General features: G+C 47.0%; 1 protein-coding gene and 2 long non-coding RNA genes across 6 annotated transcripts in view; 1 reads left to right on the top strand and 2 right to left on the bottom strand.

Annotated features, from left to right (window-relative positions):
• LOC135055889 (uncharacterized) overlaps positions 1–12,651 on the bottom strand; it is a 40,673-nt gene extending 28,022 nt beyond the window's left edge. The window contains exon 1 of the long non-coding RNA XR_010243843.1: positions 12,449–12,651. This is a non-coding gene — a long non-coding RNA (uncharacterized LOC135055889). The remainder of the gene's footprint in view (positions 1–12,448) is intronic.
• The window catches only part of SEPTIN9 (septin 9), a 442,263-nt gene that overhangs the window by 253,069 nt on the left and 163,151 nt on the right, over positions 1–26,043 (top strand). The gene's annotated exons all lie outside the window — the stretch shown is intronic.
• The window catches only part of LOC135055888 (uncharacterized), a 76,948-nt gene continuing 65,921 nt past the window's right edge, over positions 15,017–26,043 (bottom strand). Inside the window, exon 2 of the long non-coding RNA XR_010243842.1 lies at positions 15,017–15,461. This is a non-coding gene — a long non-coding RNA (uncharacterized LOC135055888). The remainder of the gene's footprint in view (positions 15,462–26,043) is intronic.

The following is a 26,043-nucleotide window of genomic DNA, read 5'->3' as shown; positions in this document are numbered from 1 at the left end:
CCTATTGTCTTTTTCTAAATTTGTTAGCAGTTGGGCAAAACCATGTGCACTGCAGGGGGGGCAGATATAACATTTGCAGAGAGAGTTAGATTTGGGTGGGTTACTTTTGTTTCTGTGCAGAGTAAATACTGCCTGCTTTATTTTTACGCTGCAATTTAGATTTCAGTTTGAACACATCCCACCCAAATCTAACTCTCTCTGCACATGTTATATCTGCCCCTCCTGCAGTGCACATGGTTGTGCACATGAGCTGTCAGGCGGCGCACTCGAGATACAATGTAGCACATAGGCGCTCCATTGTATCCAATGGTGAGAACTTTGCGTCAGCGGTTGAGGTTACTCGCGGTCAACCGCTGACCGCAAAGTTCCCACCATTGAATATAATGGAGCGCCTATGTGCTATGCGCCGCCTGACAGCTCAGACGCGCACAGCCAATCAGGAGAGTGCCACGACGTGGCGCTCCCTGATTGGCTGAAGGGACCCTCTTTGACAGCAGTCACGGGGTGTCCCAGCAGTCGGGGAAAGGGGTCCCATGTGTAAACATGGGACCACTTTCAGTGCGTGGATCGAGTTTTGCGTTTTATTATTTTGCCAAGTACGTGGATTACAAACTAAGAAGAGGACAGATCTACACAGGATTTTTGTGAGTATAATTTTATTTACAGGTACCCCGTGGATTCTACGTGGAGAAGGGGACCGAGCCTCATGTCAACATAGGTAAGTATGTGTGTGTCGGTGTGCATGTATGTAATAACGTTTTACTATCACGGTGTGTGTGTACTGTTTTTATTTGTTTTTTTTTTTTGCAGTAGAACTACAGGTACGAGCAGGCCCATTTTCCCCTGCATGCTGGTACTTGTGGTTCTCCAAGTACCAGCTTGCGGGGGGAGGCTTGCTGGGACTTGTAGTTCTGCTACAAAAAACAATGGGGGTCATTCCGAGTTGTTCGCTCGCAAGCTGCTTTTAGCAGCTGCCCACACGCTAAGCCGCCGCCTACTGGGAGTGAATCTTAGCTTATCAAAATTGCGAACAAAAGATTAGCAGAATTGCGAATAGACACTTCTTAGCAGTTTCTGAGTAGCTCCAGACTTACTCGGCATCTGCGATCAGTTCAGTGCTTGTCGTTCCTGGTTTGACGTCACAAACACACCCAGCGTTCGCCCAGACACTCCTCCGTTTCTCCAGCCACTCCCGCGTTTTTCCCAGAAACGGTAGCGTTTTTTCACACACTCCCATAAAACGGCCAGTTTCCGCCCAGAAACACCCACTTCCTGTCAATCACATTACGATCACCAGAACGAAGAAAAAAACTTGTAATGCCGTGAGTAAAATTCCTAACTGCATAGCAAATTTACTTGGCGCAGTCGCACTGCGGACATTGCGCATGCGCATTAGCGACTAATCGCTCCGTTGCGAGAAAAAAATAACGAGCGAACAACTCGGAATGACCCCCAATATTCTTTATTTTGACACTTGGCTATCAGCCTCCCATCCGCCGCCCTTGGATGGGGGGGGGGGACAGCCTTGGGCTTCACCCCTGGCCCTTGGGTGGCTGGAGGGGGGGGACCCCTTGATTTAAGGGGTCCCCACTCCTCCAGGGTACCCCGGCCAGGGGTAACTAGTTGGGGATTTAATGCCACGGCCGCAGGGACCGGTATAAAAGTGTCCCCCGGCTGTGGCATTATCTCTCTAGCTAGTGGAGCCCGGTGCTGGTGTGAAAAATACGGGGGACCCCTACGTCTTTTGTCCCCCGTATTTTTTGCACCAGGACCGGACGCAGAGCACGGTGCTGGTTGTGAAAATACGGGGGATCCCCTGTCATTTTTCCCCCTGTATTTTTACAAACAGGACCGGCTCAAAGAGCCTGAGGCTGGTTATGCTTAGGAAGGGGGACCCCACGCAATTTTTTTCAGGGTTTTTTAAACACTTTTGTGCCGTCCATGAAGTCGAATCCAGGATGCACACTATCGTCAATTGGTCCATTTTTCGACAGCGGGACTGTCTAATCCGTTTTTTATTGAATATGTCGAATTCGGGTCCCGGCGGGAGGGTGTCCGACTGTCGAATTGTGTCGAATTAAAAAACGCAATTGCATATACCCCTTAATATCTTCTTTGTATTTTTGTTATCATTTTTATAGTAAAAACTATGGAGTATACTAGGGTATAAAAGATGAGGCACTGTATCACCTGATTGCAAATAACTGGTGATAGGCACTAGGCAGGTAATTAAAATACAGGGGAAAATACAATGTATTTTAACTGACATTTGAATGCTTTTAAAAATGTAGATGCATAAAGCAAAAAGCAGATCCAGAGCTGCTGTGCCTAGATATGTAAAGGAGTAAGCAATGTGTATGTAATATAATTAAAGTGGTTTAAATGTTTGTATTTAAAATAATAGAATGCACTTTATCATTGGTCGAAGCAGCCTCCACGTCCAGAGGGAACCCCTCCCCCGAGAGCTGCATTCAGCGAGCGTAGGGAGACTTCCCATACAGTCTTCTGAATCAGTGTTCTCAGGAACTGCAGGGGGAGCTGGAGGTCTCAGAAAGCAAATTGCTCCATGGGAGCTCCAAAAAGTTCCAACTCAGTAACACAGTGCACTGCAAGTGCAGTGAGCCCATTTTCAGCCAGAGGGAGAAGCATGCTCCAGTGGATAGTTAATCGAAGTAAGTATCGGAGGGAAATACTCCCCCTTCCTTTCTAGATTTCCAGGCACTGGAGGAGTGCCCATCTGTTCAGGTGGTCTCTCTCATGCACAGAAGAAAGACCACTCCCCTTTGTCCATTAGGGACTGTGGGGGTGATTCAGATCTGATTGCTGCTGTGCATTTTCGCATAGCGGGCAGTCAAGTCCTACTGCGCATGCACAGCAATTCGCACACGCTTTGGACAGCAACACAGGGCATCGCCGGTCAGCGATGGGATGGTGCAAAAAATCCAATAGCATGGGCATTCGCAAGGTGATTGACAGGAAGAGGCTGTTTGTGGGTGGTAACTGAGCATTTACAGGGTGTGTCCGGAATAACGAAGGCGTTACCAAGCGTTTTCAGGGAGAATGTGTGACGTCAGCTCCGGCCCCGATCAGCCTGTTCTGATCGCACTGTAGGAGTAAGTCCTGGGCTGCGCACAAACTGCACACACTGGATTTTTGCAGCTCGGTATACACATGTGCCACATGTGATCGCACACTTACACGGCGGATATACACTCCCCCTGGGGGCGGCGACTATCTGAACGCAGGACAGCAAATTTGCAGCCCAGCAATTAGATCAGAATCATCCCCTTTATTCTAAGTCCAAGCTAACTACACATGGATTGTTGCATGTACATAACTCATTTGGTTGAAGAGACTGATAAAGAAATACCCCCTGCTGTATTGTGTGCTTTAGTGTAGAAAAAGGGGCTCTGTGAGCACAGTGTGTATATAACTTCTTGACTTGCTTGAAGTGTATCATATTGTATGCTGTGGAGATCCTAGCACTGTTACATACAGAACTGACTGGCTTTGTAAAGACACTTCGTTGAAGGTAAAATAAACATATACTTTAGTCCTGTGATTAGATGACACTATCCATGTGGTGTTGCAGAAGCATGACCACACATATCTAAAAGTAAGCAATTCCAGGTGCTAGTGGTAGGAGCCTGGAAGGATAAGCGGTTCCAGTTGCCTGGTGGTGGCAACGAGTTACCCGCCCATGATGCAGTGGGAGGAGTCAGTAATTTGTGAGTAATGATGGTAGAAGGTATCCTTATACGGCAGTAAGCCCACTCATGTTACTTATAGTATAGTAACCTCCTATACTACAAATCCATGACTGCCTGGCAGAGTGAGGTCGACTGCTCACAGTGACACACTCAGATGCTGTTTTTCCACCTGTATTAACTTTCCTAAAATACAACAAGGCAGGCACTGATAACTGCAAACAAAAGGTAGTTAGTGCCAATTAGTAGATAGACCTGGCAGGGTCGTTTCTACAGGCAGGTGAGCTGCCACCATGACCCCTGCTGGCAGCAGCTGATCGTGATTGCCCTCTCTCACTTTACTCCCCCTCCCGCCTCTCAGTGATACTCCGCTCGCTGGGCGGAGTTCAGCAGTATGACACGGTGACGTCACACGCTGGGAGCGCCACTTTAAATAGAGATGCTGTGGAGGAGTAGGCGGACTCCATTTTGCACAGTATTGGGGGAGCAGGAGTTGGCGCTTGGATGGGTGTCACAGCACACGCTGCGAAGGAGTCAGCAGGCGCCATCTGAGAGCAGCATTGAGGGCAGAGCTGGGAAGGGTGTGCTCTGCCCTTTCCTGGCCTTATACTGCAGGACTTACGGCTGGTGTCTGCTGAGGCCTCTCAACACCAAGTTTGACGTAGCTGCTTCTACTCTCTGCCCAGCCCACCGGTAAAAAGGGCTCTACGTAGTGTAATGTATATAGGGAACTCTGCCTAATGTGTATAGTGAACGTAATGTGTATGAGAGGCTCTGCATGGTGTAATATGTACAGTATAAGGGGCTCTGCCTAGCATAATGTGTATAAGGGGCTCTGCCTAGCATAATGTGTATAAGGGGCTCTGCCTAGCGTAATGTGTAAGGGGCTCTGCCTAGCGTAATGTGTAAGGGGCTCTGCCTGGCATAATCTGTATAAGGGGCCCTGCCTGGCGTAATGTTTATAGGGGGCTCTGTGTGGCATAATGTGTAGAGGTGTCTCTGCCTGGTGTATTGTGTTTAAGGGGGCTCTGCTTGGTGGAATGTGCATAGGGGGCTCTGCCTGGCATAATGTGTATAGAGGGCTCTACCTGGTGTAATGTGTATAAGGGGCTCTGCCTGGTGTAATGTGTATAAGGGGGCTCTGCCTGGCGTAATGTGTATAAGGGGCTCTGCCTAGTGTTATATGTGTAAGGGGCTCTGCTTGTCGTAATGTGTGTAAGAGGCTCTACCTCGCATGAGGCATATAATATAGTGTCAGGGGGCATAATTTGGTGCAAGGGGCATTACTGTCTGGGGCATAAATAATATGGTGCAAGGGGCATTATTGTGTGGGGCATAAATAATATGGTGCAAAGGGCATTACTGCATGGGGCATAATATTGTACAGGGGGCATTACTGTGTGGGGCATAACATGGTGCAGGGAGCATTACTGTGTGGGGCATAATATGGTGCAAGAGGCATTACTGTGTGGGGCATAATAAGGTGGAATTTTTTCTTCCCTGTGGTGGCCAAGGTCTGGGGGTGCAGTGTCAAAAACTGGGTTGTACAGTACTCTTTTCCTGCAGGGCCATGCCCATTTTAGCGAGACCATGCCCATGTTAACAAGGCCACGCCCCCTTTTTGGGCGTACACATAAAATTACCATTTTAGGAGGTGGGGGGCATTTTAGAATGTCTACGGGGTACGGGGAGGGGCACCTTTTTTTCATGTTCGCACTGGGAGCCAAATTGTCTAGAAACGGCACTGAGACCTATTTTTTTGCCTGGACAGGCAATACCACCCACTCTGCAGAGTGTATGTTTATGTTTGGTGAGTGACGCCTTCCTATCTACGTTCTTTGCAGGAGCGATGCAGGCGAATGCTTTTAGAGGCATGGCGAATTGTGCTATTATTGCCTTTTCACAGCAGCCCAATACCTTCATTGTGCTACCCAAACATATCCCTGCGCTGCCATTTCACTAGGAATTTGGTGGGATGTAGTAGAGCCACAAGGAACTACTCTCCCAGGAGTCCAAGTGACTGCCCAAAATTCGGGATTTGGCAGGTAGAAGTTACTACTCCCTCAGAGTGAAAACATTATATACTGTATGTGGGCTCTTCATAATACACTGCACAGATCCCGTTTACTTGTTGGCATCCATCAAATACTTGTATTAGGCCTTGATTTGTGGTATAGAATAGTAGTAGTTAGCGGCTTCTTGTTATGTACCTCTCCAGCTGATTTCTGCTTGCAGTGGAGGTGCGAGCAGTAATCAGGTCATGTAATTGCACTTACGGTGCACAGCGTTTTGGCACAAAATGCCACTGTAAATTAGTATGCTCTTGCACAGTGCAATACATATATTACACCATTATGTGTCTTTGTTGCTCAGCCACAACACACACCGTCACACTGCCTTATAGTTTGTGTTTCTTAATGTTCACTAATTTGCAGATGAGGAAGTTTTTTCTACACTGAAAACTACTAATATACGCCACTAGGGGTGTTGTAAAAAGCAGTTCACTCAAACTGCTACTTATTGTCAGAGATTACTCGTGTCCTTGTATCAGTGTGTGATTAATTCCCGCGTTGCAGCCTTTGCTGTGGGCTATTTGTCTTGGTGATATTCCTAATGCTAAATATAAATATTCCGTCATTTTGTGAGTCCATCTACTAATCTTCTCCCATCCAGATGTTACATAAACCACATGTGATGTGCAGAGAGCCAGCTGTGGTGGTCAACTGCACGCCTCCTCTATTTTACCCCACACAGCAGGACTTTGAAGCTGTACTCTTTTCCCCAAACCTCTCTCCCACCTTCCTTCCTTCCTTTCAAATCCAATATACTGTTGTGTAAAGCCAGACTGAGTATATGTTGCCATGTTTATGTGTAAATTTTCATAGAAGTATTAAACACAACACTAAATAAAAGAGCACAGAAGGGTCATATTTGTTATTCAGGAGATGCTGCTAAATTTCTGAAAATAAAAGTGACTTTTAAAGGCCTGGATATTTGTTTCTAATTTAAGGATTAAATATATTTACCTTCATTTTCTGTGTATTTTCTTTTTAATAATGGATTGTTCCTCTGCTGAATGGATGATCCAGTAGAAAGGTTGGAAGAAAACATCTCCCAACCCATTTGTTTCCGCCTTACTGGAGATTTCCCATAGACAAACTGTTCAGGAAAACGGTTGCAGATGCATTTTCCACTTACTTATGATCCCTATGTGTTTGAACAGCGATTAACAACTATTTCCCAAGTATTTCTGTAGCAGCTGTAAAGCAAATGTTTTTCCGGGTATTGTAAGCAGTTAAAATGTACCAAAAGGCAATGATTCAGCCTATGTCCAGAACACTCCTGATGGTTTGTGTCCATCATTAAATACTGTAGATTAATGAAATCACTTTGGCTGCCTGTCATAGCTCTGCACTTGCTAAAAGCATGTTGCACAACTGATGCATTACATTACAGATCAATGTAGTAATGAAATGTAATAATAAATATATACTTTTTTACAGGGTCTCCACAAAGTTTTTAGGTTGGGGGGACCAAAATATAGTTTCATTTTGGCTCCCCTAAATTGCTGAATGTCTCCACCTCTGGAGCAGCTGGACTTACCCGCCACATCACCTCCCTGACAGAAATATCTATATTTATATATATGCTGCGGGGGAGGTAGAGAAAGGGCGAAGGGAGGAACATATGAAGTGGGAGGTGAGAAGGGTGCAGGGCTAGTCTCATAGGAGGGGCCATCCCACAGTAAACTGCCACACACCGTGGGGGCTGGAGCCGCGTGTAGGAAGGAGGAGGTGGAGCAGACGGAAAGGGCATCCTGACACTGCCCGTGAAAAGTCTGGATGATGGCCGCACTGCGCCCCATGACCCAGAACATTAACAAGCCACCACCTTGATCCTCCTGTTTCGATACCTATGCTCAGGGAGATAAGTTCATACCAGATGCCCGGGGGCAAACTAGGCGATGATGTGCTTCCCCCACTTTCTTAAGGCTAGTGGTTAACCATCCTACTACAGTACACTGCACCATAAATGTCACATGACATGTTCCTAAATGACAGTAAGTCCACAGTTTAGCACAGAACAACATTATTTATTTATTTATTTATTAGCAGTTTCTTATATAGCGCAGCATATTCCGTTGCGCTTCACTCAGATCAGCAGCATGTGAGAGGTTTAAATAAAAATCTATAAACCTAGGAATAACTACAGCTGCTATGTAACACTCAGCCCCATATGCACACACTCGGCTCCATATGTACACACACAGCCCCATATGCACACACAAAAATCCCCATATACACACACACAACCACAGGCATATATGCACGCACAGCCCTAGGGTTGCCACCTCATGCATCATCGATTCCTGGAGATCCACCCCCCAATCCCAAACCCCCCCCCTAGTCGCCACTTGGATAAATTTCAGGCATTTGGTGCCTTAAAACTAGATTGTGTGAAAGAGGGAAGAACCACGGAAGTATAAGTGTTGCACATAACCTAATCAATATCAGGCTTCAACAGGTTAAACCACAGGTTCTCAAACTCGGTCCTCAGGACCCCACACGGTGCATGTTTTGCAGAATCACACGTGACATAATTAGCTCCACCTGTGGGCCTTTTAAAATGTGTCAGTGAGTAATTAATACACCTGTGCACTTTCTGGGTTACCTGCAAGACATGCACTGTGTGGGGTCCTGAGGACCGAGTTTGAGAACCACTGGGTTAAACAAACAAATGCACTACTAAAAGGTGTCTGTTAGTGATTAAAAAATATACATATATCTATATATAACTTGAGCCTCTATTTGCTTCATGCATGCTCATTATATTATAAGTATATGTGTGACATGCCTGTCAGCTCTCGTTGCTCTTCTCACATGAGCTGAGCCGGCGTTACTTCACCACCGCAGCCTGGGGAAATGCTAAGGAAGAGCTGCCGATGCAGCGTCATGCCAGCTTCGGCTCAGTCTGTGGTCCGCAGGCGCAGCCTGGGGAAACGCTGAGGAAGAGCTGCCGATGGCAGCGTCACGGCAGCTTCGGCTCAGTCTGCGGTCCGCAGGAGCAGCCCGGGGAAATGCTGAGGAAGAGTTGCCGATGGTAGCGTCACGGTAACTTCAGCTCAGCCTGGGCTGAACACAGTCTCGCGAGATTTGATGTCATCATTTCGCAAGACAGTCACTGTAGTTCACTGAGTTCCTTGGCTGCCAAGGAGCACTGCTGGTGCTCCCAGGGTCCCCTTATTCCTGGAGAATCCAAGGGGTATATTTACAAAAATTCGTCTTTTGGCCGTTTTGAAGGGTGTTTGAACTCGAATGGTATCGGGTGCATTTTACTGCAACTTTTTGAATCCTGATACGGTCATTCACTAAGCTGCCGACTTTTCACAATTCGTATTTTCCGATGTCGATGTGATTCGCAATATCAGGCAGTGTTTTACGTGAGCTCCGTGCAGGGCTTCATTGTGTACCTTAAAAAGGTTTTTAAAGTGTTTAAAAATCTGAAAAAAATTGCGTGGGGTCCCCCCCTCCTAAGCATAACCAGCCCCGGGCTCTTTGAGCCGGTCCTGGTTGAAAAAATATGGGGAAAAAATTGACATGGGTTCCCCCATATTTGATCAACCAGCACCGGGCTCTGCGCCTGGTCCTGGTGCAAAAAATACGGGGGACAAAAAACGTAGGGGTCCCCCGTATTTTTTGAACCAGCACCGGGCTCCGCTAGTCAGAGAGATAATGCCACAGCCGGGGGACACTTTTATATAGGTCCCTGCGGCCCTGGCATTAAATCACTTACTAGTCACCCCTGGCCGGAGTACCCTGGAGGAGTGGGGACCCCTTAAATCAAGGGGTCCCCCCCTCCAGCCACCCAAGGGCCAGGGGTGAAGCCCGAGGGCCCGAGGCTGTCCCCCCATCCATGGGCTGCGGATGGGGGGCTGATAGCCAAGTGTAAAAGAAAAGAATATTGTTTTTTGCACAAGAACTACAAGTCCCTGCAAGCCTCCCCTGCAAGCTGGTACTTGGAGAACCACAAGTACAAGCATGCGGGGGTTAAACGGGCCCGCTGGTACCTATAGTTCTTCTGCAAAAAAAATAGCCAAATAAAAACAGGACACACACACCTTGAGAGCACAACTTTATTACATACATTCCGACACACACATACTTACCTATGTTCAGATGCCGACTCTCGACGTCGATTCCAGGGTACCTGAAAATAAAATTATACTCACCTAAATCCAGTGTGTCGTGTCCTTTTTTTAATAATCCACGTACTTGGCAAAACAAAAAAACGGAAACAGAGATACAATGTAGCCTCACCGCTGACCGCAAAGTTCCCACCATTGGCTACAATGGAGCGCATAGGCGCTACATTGTATCTGTGCCGTGTGCTGCCTCACAGACACTACAGGAGCACACAGCCAATCAGGAGAGTGCCACGACGTGGCGCTCCCTGATTGGCTGAAGGGACCCTCTTTGACAGGAGTCAGGGGGGGTCCTGGCAGTCGGGGAAAGGGGTCCCATGTGTAAACATGGGACCCCTTTCAGTGCGTGGTCGGGTTTCCGTTTTTTTGTTTTGCCAAGTACGTAGATTATACATTGGACAGAATCTACACTGGATTATGTGAGTATAATTTTTTTCACAGGTCCCCCAAGGATTCTACATGGAGAAGAGAACCGAGCCTCGTGGGAACATAGGTAAGTATGTATGTATGGAGGTGTGCATGTATGTAATAAACTTATACTTTCACGGTGTGTGTGTCCTGTTTTTTTGGGGGTATTTTTTTAGTAGTAGTACTACAGGTACCAGCGGGCCAGGTTTTCCACCGCATGCTGGTACTTGTGGTTCTCCAAGTACCAGCTTGCGGGGAGGCTTGCTGGGACTTGTAGTACTGCTACTAAAAACAATATTCACATTTTTTACACATGGCTATCAGTCCCCCATCCGCCGCCCTTGGATGGGGAGGACAGCCTCGGGCTTCACCCCTGGCCCTTGGGTGGCTGGATTTAAGGGGTTCCCACTCCTCCAGGGTACCCCGGCCAGGGGTGACTAGTTGGGTATGTAATGCCAGGGCCGCAGGGACCACTATAAAAGTGTCCCCCGGCTGTGGCATTATGTACCTGGCTAGTGGAGCCCGGTGCTGGTTTAAAAAATACGGGGGACCCCTACGCTTTTTGTCCCCCGTATTTTTGGAACCAGGACCAGGCGCAGAGCCCGGTGCTGGCTGATTAAATATGGGGGAACCCCTGTCATTTACCCCCCCATATTTTTTCAACCAGGACCGGCTCAAAGAGCCCGAGGCTGGTTGTGCTTAGGAGGGGGGACCCCACGCAATTTTTTTTCTGTTTTTACACTAAACAGACCCTTTCCCATAGATAACCATGCACAGATCTCACTGATCCGTGCATGGTTATCCAAACTCGACTGGAAAAAGCAGGTCTATATTTTTGCTGCTTTTTTTAACGAATCGAAAAAAAATAGACCCGCACTTGAGCACTCAGAGACTAACACCCAAATACGAATGAATAGTGAATGCCCGTATTGTATGAAATAATAGCCGCGTTTGACCGATGGTCTATTCATTCGTATTTCAGAACTTTGCCAATCAAACCATTACGAATAGACCAGACACTGCCGAGTTTTCTGCTTAGTGAATTCACGGATTGGGACTTAGAAAAAAAAAACACAAATCGGCCAAACTCGAATTTTTAGTAAATACTGGCCCAGGAATCTGGGTGAAGGGAAAAGCCTCCTGGAGGGTTGCCAACAAATCCTGGAGAATCCAGGAAATCAGGGAGAGGTGGCAACCCTAACAGCCCCATATACATACACAAGGCCTAATTCACTCACTGAGTTTGGATAACTCATGGGCAGATGTATTAACCTGGAGACAGCATAAGGAAGTGATAAACCAGTGATAAGTGCAAGGTGATACACGCACCAGCCAATCAACTCCAATAGGTAAATTAACAGTTAGGAGCTGATTGGCTGGTGCGTGTATCACCTTGCATTTATCACTGGTTTGTCACTTCCTTATGCCATCTCCAGGTTAATACATCTGCCCCACACATAGTACTAAGCCACTCTTGCCCCCATAGATATACTAACACATCTTTGCGCTTGTGCCTACAACCCTCTTCTTGTATTAGGGTTTTAGTCTCCAGAACATGGTGGGTACCATGTTTCCAGATGCTGCTATGGGTCCCCTTTTATTTGTAATTCCACCTCGGGTGCAGGATTGTAGTTTCTGCTACAGATTCAGCTTAGCAACCACAAACATTGTGCCTAAAGTATAACAATCCCCAGTGCCATCTCATTACTTCAGGGAAAGATGCCAAATAAGTTTGTAAATTCTACATCATAGGATCTCAACATGTAAAGTTCCCAGAGGTATTACCACCCAGTAACTGCATGCTTACCGACACTACTTTCTCCTGAACAGGACACTGACTGAAATCTTTATAATGTAGGTTCCCTTTCTAAAATAAATGTTGATTGGTTTGTGAAGCATAGTGCAGAGGAAACAGAACAATAGCTATTAGAGCCGTCAAATCTCCTTTTCTATCAACAGTTAAGGAAAATCTAGTAACTTTGTTTTTCCTTTAACAAAGTAGGTATTAGTCGGGATTTAAAAAAAAATATGTGTGTGTGTGGGGGGAGGGGGGGATAAACAATATAAGACACAACACTTAATGCTTACTGGCTTATTACATTATACTGTACATACTATTTCTCATACTTACCCAGACATTTTGCTCAGACTTTATTATAGATGCATATGCCCTCAGAGAGACAAATAAGACACTCTACTTCTCTACTTATTGTTAAATTCTTCTGCTTCAGCCACTCTATATGGATTTCACTCTTCTTTTTAGCATGCCTCCCTTCCAAGTCACACTTCCTCTCCACTCTTCATCTTGACTGTCGCCTTGTGTCGGCACTGATCTTTTCCTTCTGCCTCAGGACTTTCCTCGTGCTGCTTACTTCCTCGCCATTTTCCTAGACTAAGCTCTCATGACTAGGATCCTCAATTTTCTTGTTCTATTAATCTAATATCCGTCTCTAATGCGTTCCCACTCACAGCCAACGACTCTCATCTTTTCCATCTATCCTTCCCAGTGCTCTGGGTTACAGTATGCTATTGTTTTTAGCTGTCACTAACTTAGATTTCTAAATATTTTACTGTTTTATTTTCTTCCTGTACTGTCTGTTTGAACCATTTTACATTCAATTGTTTGTATATCATTTTCCTTGTACAGCACCACCTGGTGGTGCTATGTGATGATGATGATGATAATGGGGCAAACTAGATGGGCAAAGTAGTTCTTATCGGCCATCAAATTCTATGTTTCTATGATGATGATGATGATGATGATTATAATAATAATATACACAAAAGCAGCTGTAAAAGACTAAGGGGTCTATTTACTAAGCCTGGGATGGAGATAAAGTGGATGGAGATAAAGTAACAGCCAATCAGCGCTTACCTACCATGTCACAGGCCATGCTTGAAAAATGACAGGAGCTGACTGGCTGGTATGATATGTGAGGGCAATGTATGCTGACCGTTCCGACACCTGCAGCTGTCCATTTCGACAGCTGCAGGTGGCGATGTTCATAGACTTACAGCAGGGACAGAGCTTTTCCCTAGCTGTGGCGAATGCCGGCTCCGGAGTGCGCAGGGGATCTCGCGTGAGTAGCAAGATCCTGCACAGGCGCACTGGAGCTGGCCGGGACAGAGAGAAACAGAGCTTCAGCACTGAGCAGAAGCGATGTGTTCTAGGGGAACATCGCCTGAGGGGGAAGCTTTAATACATCTTGTCGATGTCCCTTCCTGCTTGCCTCGGTAAAGAGGTAAAGCAGGAAGTGTTATAGCGGGACGATCCATGCCTCTATAATACATTTACCCCTCAGTCCTATATGTGTCTTACGATTATGGGAGGTTAGAGTGAGGTATGTGAAATGTACGATGTTGAACTGACAATTAATTTTGGTGTGTAGGTACACTATTGTATTACATGTTATGTCTTAAGATAATAGACTAAAAGTAGAGGGGGTCAAAAGAAAGCATGACTGAGATTCTGAAAGTACTGAATTCACATTTACCACATCGAGTGTTTTGTGTCCTTATTTTTTTCTGAGACCTTATTTTCTTCACCTGGTGTTAGAAGCAGCAGCTATCACTACCATTGCTAAGCAATGACCAAACCATGGTTCTTTCATCGTTCTGACTGGTTAGCAAGCCAAGGAAATGATGGAAGGCATTCTCTTCTGTCAAGGGCTGCTACAGTATGCTCTCCCCAACTACCTTGAGTTGATTGGAGGTGTGGGTTTCTTCCTCTACCCATTGGCACTTTAAATTTTATATAGGCACACTTCTGTGCTGGCTACAGTCCTTGTGTTCTAAGCAGCTAAACTCACATGTGCTGCATATTGATCTCCTTTACTGACATTGATTGTTACTGGATCTCCCTACTCTCACTTATTCTGACTTTAGCCTCTTTTTTGATACCTCAAGTCTTCTGCAAGCCTGGACTTTGAGTTCATATTGACTTTGTCTGCCACCAGCCTTACCCAGATTATATATTGACATTGTTTGTCTGCCACCAGCCCCGACCCAGATTGCATATTGACCTAGTCCAGCCTGCCACCAGACCTGACCTTTGGACTGTATTCTGACCAGGGATCCTATTCAGAACGGATCGCAAAACTTGCTAAAAAGCAGTTGCTGCAATCAAATAGTTACCTCCCAGAAATAAAGAAAAAACGCCCACTGCCGAAATTGCAATCGCATTACAATGCGCAATGTGATCGCATAACCATTTGCAAATACCGGGACATCGAAGAGTTTTTCCATCTGCGCCAGGCAAACTCATCAACGATTCTGTGGAAGAGGCTGGAAGTGGTCATCGCTGACGTCAAGAGACCCACCAAAAAAACACCTTGCCACGCCTGCATTTTTTCAAACACACCCACAAAACATCATGTTTCCTTGAAGCACAATACGTTTGTAGAAATAAGCGCATATCGCAGGTGTGCACACACAATGCAAACGCTGTGCATGCGCAATCATTCGTTAATCGTCCGGATAGTGTTTTCTCTCAAATGTTTAGCAGTGCTCATGGTACAACCCCCTTGAGCGCACAGCCCCACATGTAACATTGTAACATTTGAGTTAGCACTATCCTGCGTGAAAGCTATCTTCAGCTACTGCAATTACTTTACAATACTTCCTTCCCTCCTCTTTTTTTTTAAATTTATGACGCATGCCAATGTTTGTATAATAAAACTTCTGTGCTTACAACTTAGAGTAGGCTTTCAATGATGTATCTTACGACATTATCGATTTTATTCTGACACATTAATATTTAGTGGCAAATGTACATAGTATTTGAATAGTATACAGAAACAACCCTCCTCCCCTCCAGCTTCTCCCTTGCTGTCCAGAACAGTCAACGTTTCCATGGAGACACTATGGTGGAGGCTTTGGCCTTACAGGCAGAAGTGTATGTGGAAGTGTTTGCACAAACTCTGGCTGAACTCACTTCCTCTGCAGAGAGAGCGGCTTACACAGGAACTTGAGAAATGACTTCACAAGTGTCAGAGGTCTATCCTGAGCATCATCATAATGCATCTCATTTTCAATACGCCTCTCTCAGCCTCCAACAATTTTCTGTCAAGTCCTCAAGCCCCTTTTCTTTATCCATGTTCTGTTGTGAAAGGGTCCTGTTTTCTTCTGAAGAACAGGGATGGGCACTATTCAGAGGATGAGGCAGAGCATGAGATATGTCATTTAAATAACTGTTTGTATTCATCTCTATTTACATTATTTAAAATAAAAACATATGAAAAAATAAGAAATTTACTTACCGATAATTCTATTTCTCGGAGTCCGTAGTGGATGCTGGGGTTCCTGAAAGGACCATGGGGAATAGCGGCTCCGCAGGAGACAGGGCACAAAAAGTAAAGCTTTCCGATCAGGTGGTGTGCACTGGCTCCTCCCCCTATGACCCTCCTCCAAGCCTCAGTTAGGTACTGTGCCCGGACGAGCGTACACAATAAGGGAGGAATTTTGAATCCCGGGTAAGACTCATACCAGCCACACCAATCACACCGTACAACTTGTGATCTAAACCCAGTTAACAGTATGATAACAGAGGAGCCTCTGAAAGATGGCTCCCTACAACAATAACCCGAATTAGTTAACAATAACTATGTACAATTATTGCAGATAATCCGCACTTGGGATGGGCGCCCAGCATCCACTACGGACTCCGAGAAATAGAATTATCGGTAAGTAAATTCTTATTTTCTCTATCGTCCTAGTGGATGCTGGGGTTCCTGAAAGGACCATGGGGATTATACCAAAGCTCCCAAACGGGCGGGAGAGTGCGGATGACTCTGCAGCACCGAATGAGAGAACTCCAGGTCCTCCTTAGCCAGAGTATCAAATTTGTAAAATTTTACAAACGTGTTCTCCCCTGACCACGTAGCTGCTCGGCAAAGTTGTAATGCCGAGACCCCTCGGGCAGCCGCCCAAGATGAGCCCACCTTCCTTGTGGAGTGGGCCTTTACAGATTTAGGCTGTGGCAGGCCTGCCACAGAATGTGCAAGTTGGATTGTGCTACAGATCCAACGAGCAATCGTCTGCTTAGACGCAGGAGCACCCATCTTGTTGGGTGCATACAATATAAACAACGAGTCAGATTTTCTGACTCCAGCTGTCCTTGCAATATATATTTTCAATGCTCTGACAACGTCCAGTAACTTGGAGTCCTCCAAGTCACTTGTAGCCGCAGGCACTACAATAGGCTGGTTCAGATGAAATGCTGACACCACCTTAGGGAGAAAATGCGGACGAGTCCGCAGTTCCGCCCTGTCCGAATGGAAAATCAGATATGGGCTTTTGTAAGATAAAGCTGCCAGTTCTGACACTCTCCTGGCCGAAGCCAGGGCTAGTAGCATGGTCACTTTCCATGTGAGATATTTCAAATCCACATTTTTTAGTGGTTTAAAACCAATGAGATTTTAGAAAGTCCAAAACCACATTGAGATCCCACGGTGCCACTGGAGGCACCACAGGAGGCTGTATATGCAGCACTCCCTTAACAAAAGTCTGGACTTCAGGGACTGAAGCCAATTCTTTCTGGAAGAAAATCGACAGGGCCGAAATTTGAACCTTAATAGATCCCAATTTGAGACCCATAGACAATCCTGATTGCAGGAAATGTAGGAATCGACCCAGTTGAAATTCCTCCGTCGGAGCACTCCGATCCTCGCACCACGCAACATATTTTCGCCAAATGCGGTGATAATGTTGCACGGTTACTTCCTTCCTTGCTTTAATCAAAGTAGGAATGACTTCTTCCGGCATGCCTTTTTCCTTTAGGATCCGGCGTTCAACCGCCATGCCGTCAAACGCAGCCACGGTAAGTCTTGAAACAGACAGGGACCCTGCTGAAGCAAGTCCCTCCTTAGAGGTAGAGGCCACGGATCTTCCGTGATCATCTCTTGAAGTTCCGGGTACCAAGTCCTTCTTGGCCAATCCGGAACCACTAGTATCGTTCTTACGCCTCTTTGCCGTATAATTCTCAATACTTTTGGTATGAGAGGCAGAGGAGGAAACACATACACCGACTGGTACACCCAAGGCGTTACCAGCGCGTCCACAGCTATTGCCTGCGGATCTCTTGACCTGGCGCAATACCTGTCCAGTTTTTTGTTGAGGCGAGACGCCATCATGTCCACCATTGGTCTTTCCCAACGGGTTACCAGCATGTGGAAGACTTCTGGATGAAGTCCCCACTCTCCCGGGTGAAGGTCGTGTCTGCTGAGGAAGTCTGCTTCCCAGTTGTCCACTCCCGGGATGAACACTGCTGACAGTGCTATCACATGATTCTCTGCCCAGCAAAGAATCCTTGCAGCTTCTGCCATTGCACTCCTGCTTCTTGTGCCGCCCTGTCTGTTCACATGGGCGACTGCCGTGATGTTGTCCGACTGGATCAACACCGGTTTTCCCTGAAGCAGAGGTTCTGCCTGGCTTAGAGCATTGTAGATTGCTCTTAGTTCCAGAATGTTTATGTGAAGAGACGTTTCCAGGCTCGTCCACACTCCCTGGAAGTTTCTTCCTTGTGTGACTGCTCCCCAGCCTCTCAGGCTGGCGTCCGTGGTCACCAGGATCCAATCCTGTATGCCGAATCTGCGGCCCTCCAATAGATGAGCACTCTGCAACCACCACAGAAGAGATACCCTTGTCCTTGGAGACAGGGTTATCCGCTGGTGCATCTGAAGATGCGACCCTGACCATTTGTCCAACAGATCCCTCTGGAAAATTCTTGCGTGGAATCTGCCGAATGGAATTGCTTCGTAAGAAGCCACCATTTTTCCCAGGACTCTTGTGCATTGATGTACAGACACCTTTCCTGGTTTTAGGAGGTTCCTGACAAGCTCGGATAACTCCTTGGCTTTTTCCTCCGGGAGAAAAACCTTTTTCTGAACCGTGTCCAGAATCATCCCTAGGAACAGCAGACGAGTTGTTGGCATTAACTGGGATTTTGGAATATTCAGAATCCACCCGTGCTGTTTTAGCACTTCTTGAGACAGTGCTAATCCCATCTCTAGCTGTTCTCTGGACCTTGCCCTTATCAGGAGATCGTCCAAGTATGGGATAATTAATACGCCTTTTCTTCGAAGAAGAATCATCATCTCGGCCATTACCTTTGTAAAGACCCGAGGTGCCGTGGACAATCCGAACGGCAGCGTCTGAAACGGATAGTGACAGTTTTGTACGACGAACCTGAGGTACCCCTGGTGTGAGGGGTAAATTGGAACGTGGAGGTACGCATCCTTGATGTCCAAGGATACCATAAAGTCCCCTTCTTCCAGGTTCGCTATCACTGCTCTGAGTGACTCCATCTTGAACTTGAACTTCTTTATGTACAGGTTCAAGGACTTCAGATTTAGAATAGGTCTTACCGAGCCATCCGGCTTCGGTACCACAAATAGAGTGGAATAATACCCCTTTCCTTGTTGTAGAAGAGGTACCTTGACTATCACCTGCTGAGAGTACAGCTTGTGAATGGCTTCCAAGACCGTCTCCCTTTCGGAGGGGGACGTTGGTAAAGCAGACTTCAGGAAACGGCGAGGTGGATCTGTCTCTAGTTCCAACCTGTATCCCTGAGATATTATCTGCAGGATCCAGGGATCTACCTGCGAGTGAGCCCACTGCGCGCTGAAATTTTTGAGACGACCGCCCACCGCCCCCGAGTCCGCTTGAGAAGCCCCAGCGTCATGCTGAGGCTTTTGTAGAAGCGGGGGAGGGCTTCTGTTCCTGGGAAGGAGCTGCCTGTTGCTGTCTCTTCCCCCTTCCTCTGCCTCGTGGCAGATATGAATATCCCTTTGCTCTCTTGTTTTTAAAGGAACGAAAGGGCTGCGGTTGAAAAGTCGGTGTCTTTTTCTGTTGGGGAGTAACTTGAGGTAAAAAGGTGGATTTCCCGGCTGTAGCCGTGGCCACCAAATCTGATAGACCGACTCCAAATAACTCCTCCCCTTTATACGGCAAAACTTCCATATGCCGTTTTGAGTCCGCATCGCCTGACCACTGTCGCGTCCATAAACTTCTTCTGGCCGAAATGGACATAGCACTTACCCGTGATGCCAGTGTGCAGATATCCCTCTGTGCATCACGCATATAAAGAAATGCATCCTTTATTTGCTCTAAAGACAGTAAAACATTGTCCCTATCCAGGGTATCAATATTTTCAATCAGGGACTCTGACCAAGCTACTCCAGCACTGCACATCCAGGCTGTCGCTATAGCTGGTCGTAGTATAACACCTGTATGTGTGTATATACTTTTTTGGATATTTTCCATCCTCCTATCTGCTGGATCTTTAAGTGCGGCCGTCTCAGGAGAGGGTAACGCCACTTGTTTAGATAAGCGTGTGAGCGCCTTGTCCACCCTAGGAGGTGTTTCCCAGCGCGCCCTAACCTCTGGCGGGAAAGGGTATAAAGCCAATAACTTCTTTGAAATTAGCATCTTTTTATCGGGGGCAACCCACGCTTCATCACACACCTCATTTAGTTCTTCTGATTCAGGAAAAACTATAGGTAGTTTTTTCACACCCCACATAATACCCTGTTTAGTGGTACCTGTAGTATCAGCTAAATGTAACGCCTCCTTCATTGCCAAAATCATATAACGTGTGGCCCTACTGGAAAATACGGTTGATTCGTCACCGTCGCCACTGGAATCAGTGCCTGTGTCTGGGTCTGTGTCGACCGACTGAGGCAAAGGGCGTTTTACAGCCCCTGACGGTGTTTGAGGCGCCTGGACAGGCACTAATTGATTGTCCGGCCGTCTCATGTCGTCAAACGACTGCTTTAGCGTGTTGACACTATCCCGTAATTCCAAAAATAAAGGCATCCATTCTGGTGTCGACCCCCTAGGAGGTGACATCCCCATATTTGGCAATTGCTCCGCCTCCACACCAATATCGTCCTCATACATGTCGACACACACGTACCGACACACAGCAGACACACAGGGAATGCTCTTAACGAAGACAGGACCCCACTAGCCCTTTTGGGGAGACAGAGGGAGAGTCTGCCAGCACACACCAAAGCGCTATATATGACAGGGATAGCCTTATAATAAGTGCTCCCTGTATAGCTGCTTTTATAATATAATTTTTGCCACTATTTTGCCCCCCCTCTCTTGTTTTACCCTGTTTCTGTAGTGCAGTGCAGGGGAGAGACCTGGGAGCCGTCCTGACCAGCGGAGCTGTGTAAGGAAAATGGCGCTGTGTGCTGAGGAGATAGGCCCCGCCCCTTTTTCGGCGGGCTCGTCTCCCGCTCTTTAGTGGATTCTGGCAGGGGTTAAATATCTCCATATAGCCCCCGGAGGCTATATGTGAGGTATTTTTTAGCCAAATAGGTTTTCATTTGCCTCCCAGGGCGCTCCCCTCCCAGCGCCCTGCACCCTCAGTGACTGCCGTGTGAAGTGTGCTGAGAGGAAAATGGCGCACAGCTGCAGTGCTGTGCGCTACCTTTAGAAGACTGAGGAGTCTTCTGCCGCCGATTCTGGACCTCTTCTTGTTTCAGCATCTGCAAGGGGGCCGGCGGCGAGGCTCCGGTGACCATCCAGGCTGTACCTGTGATCGTCCCTCTGGAGCTGATGTCCAGTAGCCAAGAAGCCAATCCATCCTGCACGCAGGTGAGTTCACTTCTTCTCCCCTAAGTCCCTCGTTGCAGTGATCCTGTTGCCAGCAGGACTCACTGTAAAATAAAAAACCTAAGCTAAACTTTTCTAAGCAGCTCTTTAGGAGAGCCACCTAGATTGCACCCTTCTCGGCCGGGCACAAAAATCTAACTGAGGCTTGGAGGAGGGTCATAGGGGGAGGAGCCAGTGCACACCACCTGATCGGAAAGCTTTACTTTTTGTGCCCTGTCTCCTGCGGAGCCGCTATTCCCCATGGTCCTTTCAGGAACCCCAGCATCCACTAGGACGATAGAGAAATGGCAGAAACACAAGCAAAATAATTCTGGACAATTTAACTAGCTGAAGGCATTATACAAATACCACCTATAATGCTTTAGTAGACAGAGCACAGTTTCTTTAAATCACCCCCTAGCAAGACATATAAATGCATACCTCCTGACTGTCCTGTTTTCAGCGGAACAGTCTAGATTTTCGGACAGTGACCTGCTGTCCCACCTGTGGGCTGCAATATCCCACGAGCAGGAGGGAAGGTTGGGGAGCTTTTGATCACCACTGCTTTTCACATCCTTGAGTAGATGCCGTGCACATGTGCATGGCAGCTAAACAGTGCAGGGAGGCAAGCCTGGCACCAGCCCAGCCCCTTTGGGAGCGCTGGGCATGCCCCCTAAAATAATGAAAACAGGGGGCAAGATGTGAGGCCACGCCCTTCCATCCAAGACCATGCCTCATCCAGCTGAAGCCATGGCCCCTTATTCCGAGTTGTTCGCTTGCTAGCTACTTTTTGCAGAAATGCAAACACAAAGCCGCCGCCCCCTGGGAGTGTATCTTAGCATAGCAGAATTGCTAACGAAAGATTAGCAATTGCTAACGAAAGATTAGCAATTCTGCTATTATTAGCAGAATTGCTAACGAAAGCAATTTCCTTGCAGTTTCTGAGTAGCTGCAGACCTACTCTTAGATTGCGATCACCTCAGTCCGTTAAGTTCCTGGTTTGATGTCACAAACACGCCCTGCGTTCGGCCAGCCACTCATCCGTTTCTCCAGCCACTCCTGCGTTTTTACCTGGCACGCCTGCGTTTTTTAGCACACTCCCTGAAAATGGCCAGTTTCCGCCCAGGAACACTCACTTCCTGTCAATCACACTACGATCAGCAGAGCGATTGAAAAGCTTTGTTCGCCCGTGAGTAAAATAGCATAGTTTTGTGTAAAATTGCTTAGCGCGTGCGCCCTGCTGTGCATACGCATGCGCAGAACTGCCGGATTTTAGCCTATTAGCAATTCTGCTAAAATTAGCAGCGAGCGAACAACTCGGAATGAGGGCCCATGTCCCCAGCGTGTGAGGGTCCTGCTTTCAATTCATCATTTGTTGGGAGGTATAGATAAACAGTTGAATGAAAAAATAAGGGGGTCCAGAGAAAATATTGTTTATTGTGTAAGAGGTGCAGTGAGGGGCTATTGCCAGCTATCATGCAGGTGCAATTTTGTGGACTACCTGGAATTGCACCCTCTCACCTTCAGGTCAAATGTGTAGCAGACTGTTCTGTTATGCCTGCTGGACACAGACACGATCAAAGATGGTCTAGGAAAAAGGTGAGTACCACCATAGGCTCGATCGTCACGTCCCACCGATCCGACAACTTATCAAAATAGGGATTTCAGCACTTTTGGCCTCAGACTCCGAGTTTCGCTTTGGGTGCTTGCACACCAAGTGAACACTCAACCTTGCAACAGAGTGCAAAGCCCACGGTCCACCCAGAAGGACAGATAAGAAAGAGACAAACACAGAGGGTTCTCACAATGGCTAATCTTGTTACTTCTTCCACTCCAGTCTCCCACAGACAGCACCACAGGGCCTAATCATAAACTAATGTGTCACAACACTATACAACACTACGCTCATCTACAGCAAATAGGGCTCTCCTATCTGGAGTCACTTATTTAAATGATTGTACATACTGCCCAGGCTTTTTACAGGAGCACAAGCCTAAAGGGGGGTACTCACGGAGCAATCGCTGCTTAAAATCTAAGCAATCTGACTAGATTGCTTAGATTTTAAGCATGATCGATGTGTGTACCCCCCCGCAGCGATAGCGATGAGCAGCCCCGCGCATCGCTATTGCTAGATTGTCCTGCCGCGCAGGCCAATCTAGCAGGTCGCTCATTTCACCCGCTGGGTGAAATGAGCGGCACCCCCGTCTCCCCCCGCATACTCAGCACACATCGCGCTGTGCTGAGTGGTGGGAGAGATGTGTGCTGAGCGGTTCGCTCAGCACACATCTCTCCCACATCGGGCCGTGAGTACTGGCCTTTATGCCCAGATCACTGAACAGAGGGCTCAGGCCTACTAATTGATGCACAATAAGTGACCTGGACCTTTTGCTAGGGTCACTTCCAGTGGGCTCAAGCACTTTACCTGTCTAACCAGTAAAGCACATAAAGTGACCTGGCCCTAATGCCCAGGGTCACTTATACTCAGTGGGCTCTAGCCTACCTATTTACTACAATAAATGACCTGGGCCTAATGTACAATGTCTCTCTAATTTAGAGCTCAGGCCTGTGGCCTATCTAACTGCCCCGCAGGCCTGAGGCCTGTCTAACCCTACGGGCCTAGTGCCCGACACTTAGTGGCCAGGGGAAGAGTTAGTTATTGGTGGCCAAGGTTGCCTATCAGTATAAATGGAGAGGCTGCAGTGGGGAACTTTATTTTGTTGCTCTTTTGCTCACCCCACTAGCATCTCTTTTCATCACACCGTATTCTGGCGCTCTACAACCAACATTTTCTCTCTTTTCCCTCCACCACTGAACTGACTGCTCCGCTCGGCAGTATCTGACATCAGACATCGCGAGTACTTCTGACTGGCTCGCAGGCAGCACCTAACTCAAAATGCCATAGCCACTTCATCCTATTGGACACCGGTCCACAAGCAAGAGTTGGGTCGCAGACCGTGCCCAATACCAGCAGCCTATGAGACTAAGGGGGACATTTACTAAGCAGTGATAAGAGCGGAGAAGTGAGCCAGTGGAGAAGTGCCCATGACAACCAATCAGCACTGAAGTAACATCTATAATTTGCATTCTATAAAATTATACAGAGCTGCTGATTGGTTGATGGAGAAACTTCTCCACTGGCTCACTTCCCCGCTCTTATCACTGCTTAGTAAATGTCCCCCTAAGGCACAGGCCATTTGTTCATTGTCTCCCAGTTATAACAGAAACCAGTCTTGCCACCAAAAGCCTTGCGCACAGAAGTCCTGCGCTTACATTATTCTGAGGATTTCGTCCAATCTTGCGCAATCGACTCACAGGTTTAAAAAGGTAGAGCGGGGGAGGAAGTTGTGAGAAAGTGTGGGTGCAGTACAGTAAAGGTGTGTTCTGGAAAATATGACATAGCCAGACAGAAACATGGACACAGGATACAGCACATATAACTTGTGGGGGCTTGACTGCTGATGTGCTGATGATAATAATGATGATGATGATGATGATGATGATGATGAGGGGGATGATGACAATGGGCAGCCGCTCTTGATTGGCTGAATAAGCCATGATCCTTCTAAATGATAGTATATAAATCATAGTGTTGTGGCTGAAGTCTATTCACAATTTTAAAGTTTTTTTAAGTTAATTATATTACCTTAACCATTTTTTGTTGTTGTTTTTGACATGTCAAATGCCAATTTGGTATTTGTTGATGATATTCTCCAGAAACAGACATTGTCTTATGTATATGGCACTTTATTAAAGTATTATATTGCGTACTGTAATTTTAGCATTTGCCCCTAACACTGTCAAGCCATGTCTTTCAGGATAAACCAAGGACATATGCTACCATTTTATCTGTGTGAACCTGACGCATATACTGCAATTGTCTGCTGGTGTGAACCAGGCACATACGCTACCCTAGAATAGCTGGGGGCAGTCGGAGATGTGTCTACAGAATCATACTGCACTAAACTTGTCTTTTTTTTATCCTTTACATTTTAGGCTTGCATTGTTTTATGTAAAACGCATCAAATTAGGGGGCTAATTCAGACATGATCGCTGCTGTGTGCTTTCACACAGCAGCGTTCAGGTCTGAACTGCGCATGCGGCGGCGCCACAGTGCGCCGACGCATGCCAGATAGCCGACGGCTGTCTTAGCCCTGCAATTGTCTCTGCTTGATTGACAGGCACAGGCAGTCGTTGGGCAGGAGGGGGCGGGCTGGCGGCGTTTGCCCACCGTTCGGGGGCGCGGTCCGCGGGCGTGCCCGGACCATGCTGGGGGTGGGCCGCGGCGGCTGTGACCCTCACAGCTACGCTGACGGGAAGCTACTGTTCCAGTACAAAAGCGCTTTTGTACTTGTGCGGGGGAGTCGGGCCTGACATGAGGGGCGGGCTAGCCCTGTGCTGGGCGTACCCCCGCATGTCTGTGTGACTGATAATAGATGTGCTAAATTTAGCACATCTACGGTCAGGTCTGAATTAGGCCCAGTGTCTGAGCCTCATAATGAGGAGAATCTTATGGTAACAGTCACCATCCCAGCTAATCATTAGGAAAAAGGAAGCTTTTTCCACAACTGACATTTAAAGTATAAGTTCACTTAACACAGAGTCATATCAAGAGCAGCTTTTCATTTTGCATTAATAGCAGGAATAAAGGTTAATAGGCATATATAATTTAAAAATTATTACATTTAGACACACAAAGCAGTGTGTAACATAGTGCAGGAGGCAGTACTAAGGGAAAATTGCGTATTTTGCCAAATAATGAAAAGACCAGAATAAAAGGCTGCTGCTAATAAGGGGCCATGATATTATACCAAAGAAATGTTAGCAATACAAAGGCCCATACACACTGGGCGATTTTGAGCTGAAAGCAGGTCACTTTTGGTGTGTTGAGCTGCTTTCAGCTCAAAGCCGCCCAGTGTGTATGCCCCAGCGATGAGCGCTGATGCGCGGTCCCGCTTCATCGCCGGCGGCCGCTGTTCATCTGCTGGTATCACCAGCAGATGAACGGCAAGGAAGACGGCTTTCCATTGCGTCCTGCTATGGAAAGCCGTTCAACCCCGCTGACATCGTTGGGAAGGGGGAAAATAGCTCAGTGTGTATGCACTGAGTGATTTTCAGCCCAGAGATGTC

Source organism: Pseudophryne corroboree, chromosome 3 (assembly GCF_028390025.1).
Source record: "Pseudophryne corroboree isolate aPseCor3 chromosome 3, aPseCor3.hap2, whole genome shotgun sequence".
Taxonomy (NCBI): domain Eukaryota; kingdom Metazoa; phylum Chordata; class Amphibia; order Anura; family Myobatrachidae; genus Pseudophryne; species Pseudophryne corroboree.
This window is presented reverse-complemented; position numbering and strand designations above follow the sequence as displayed.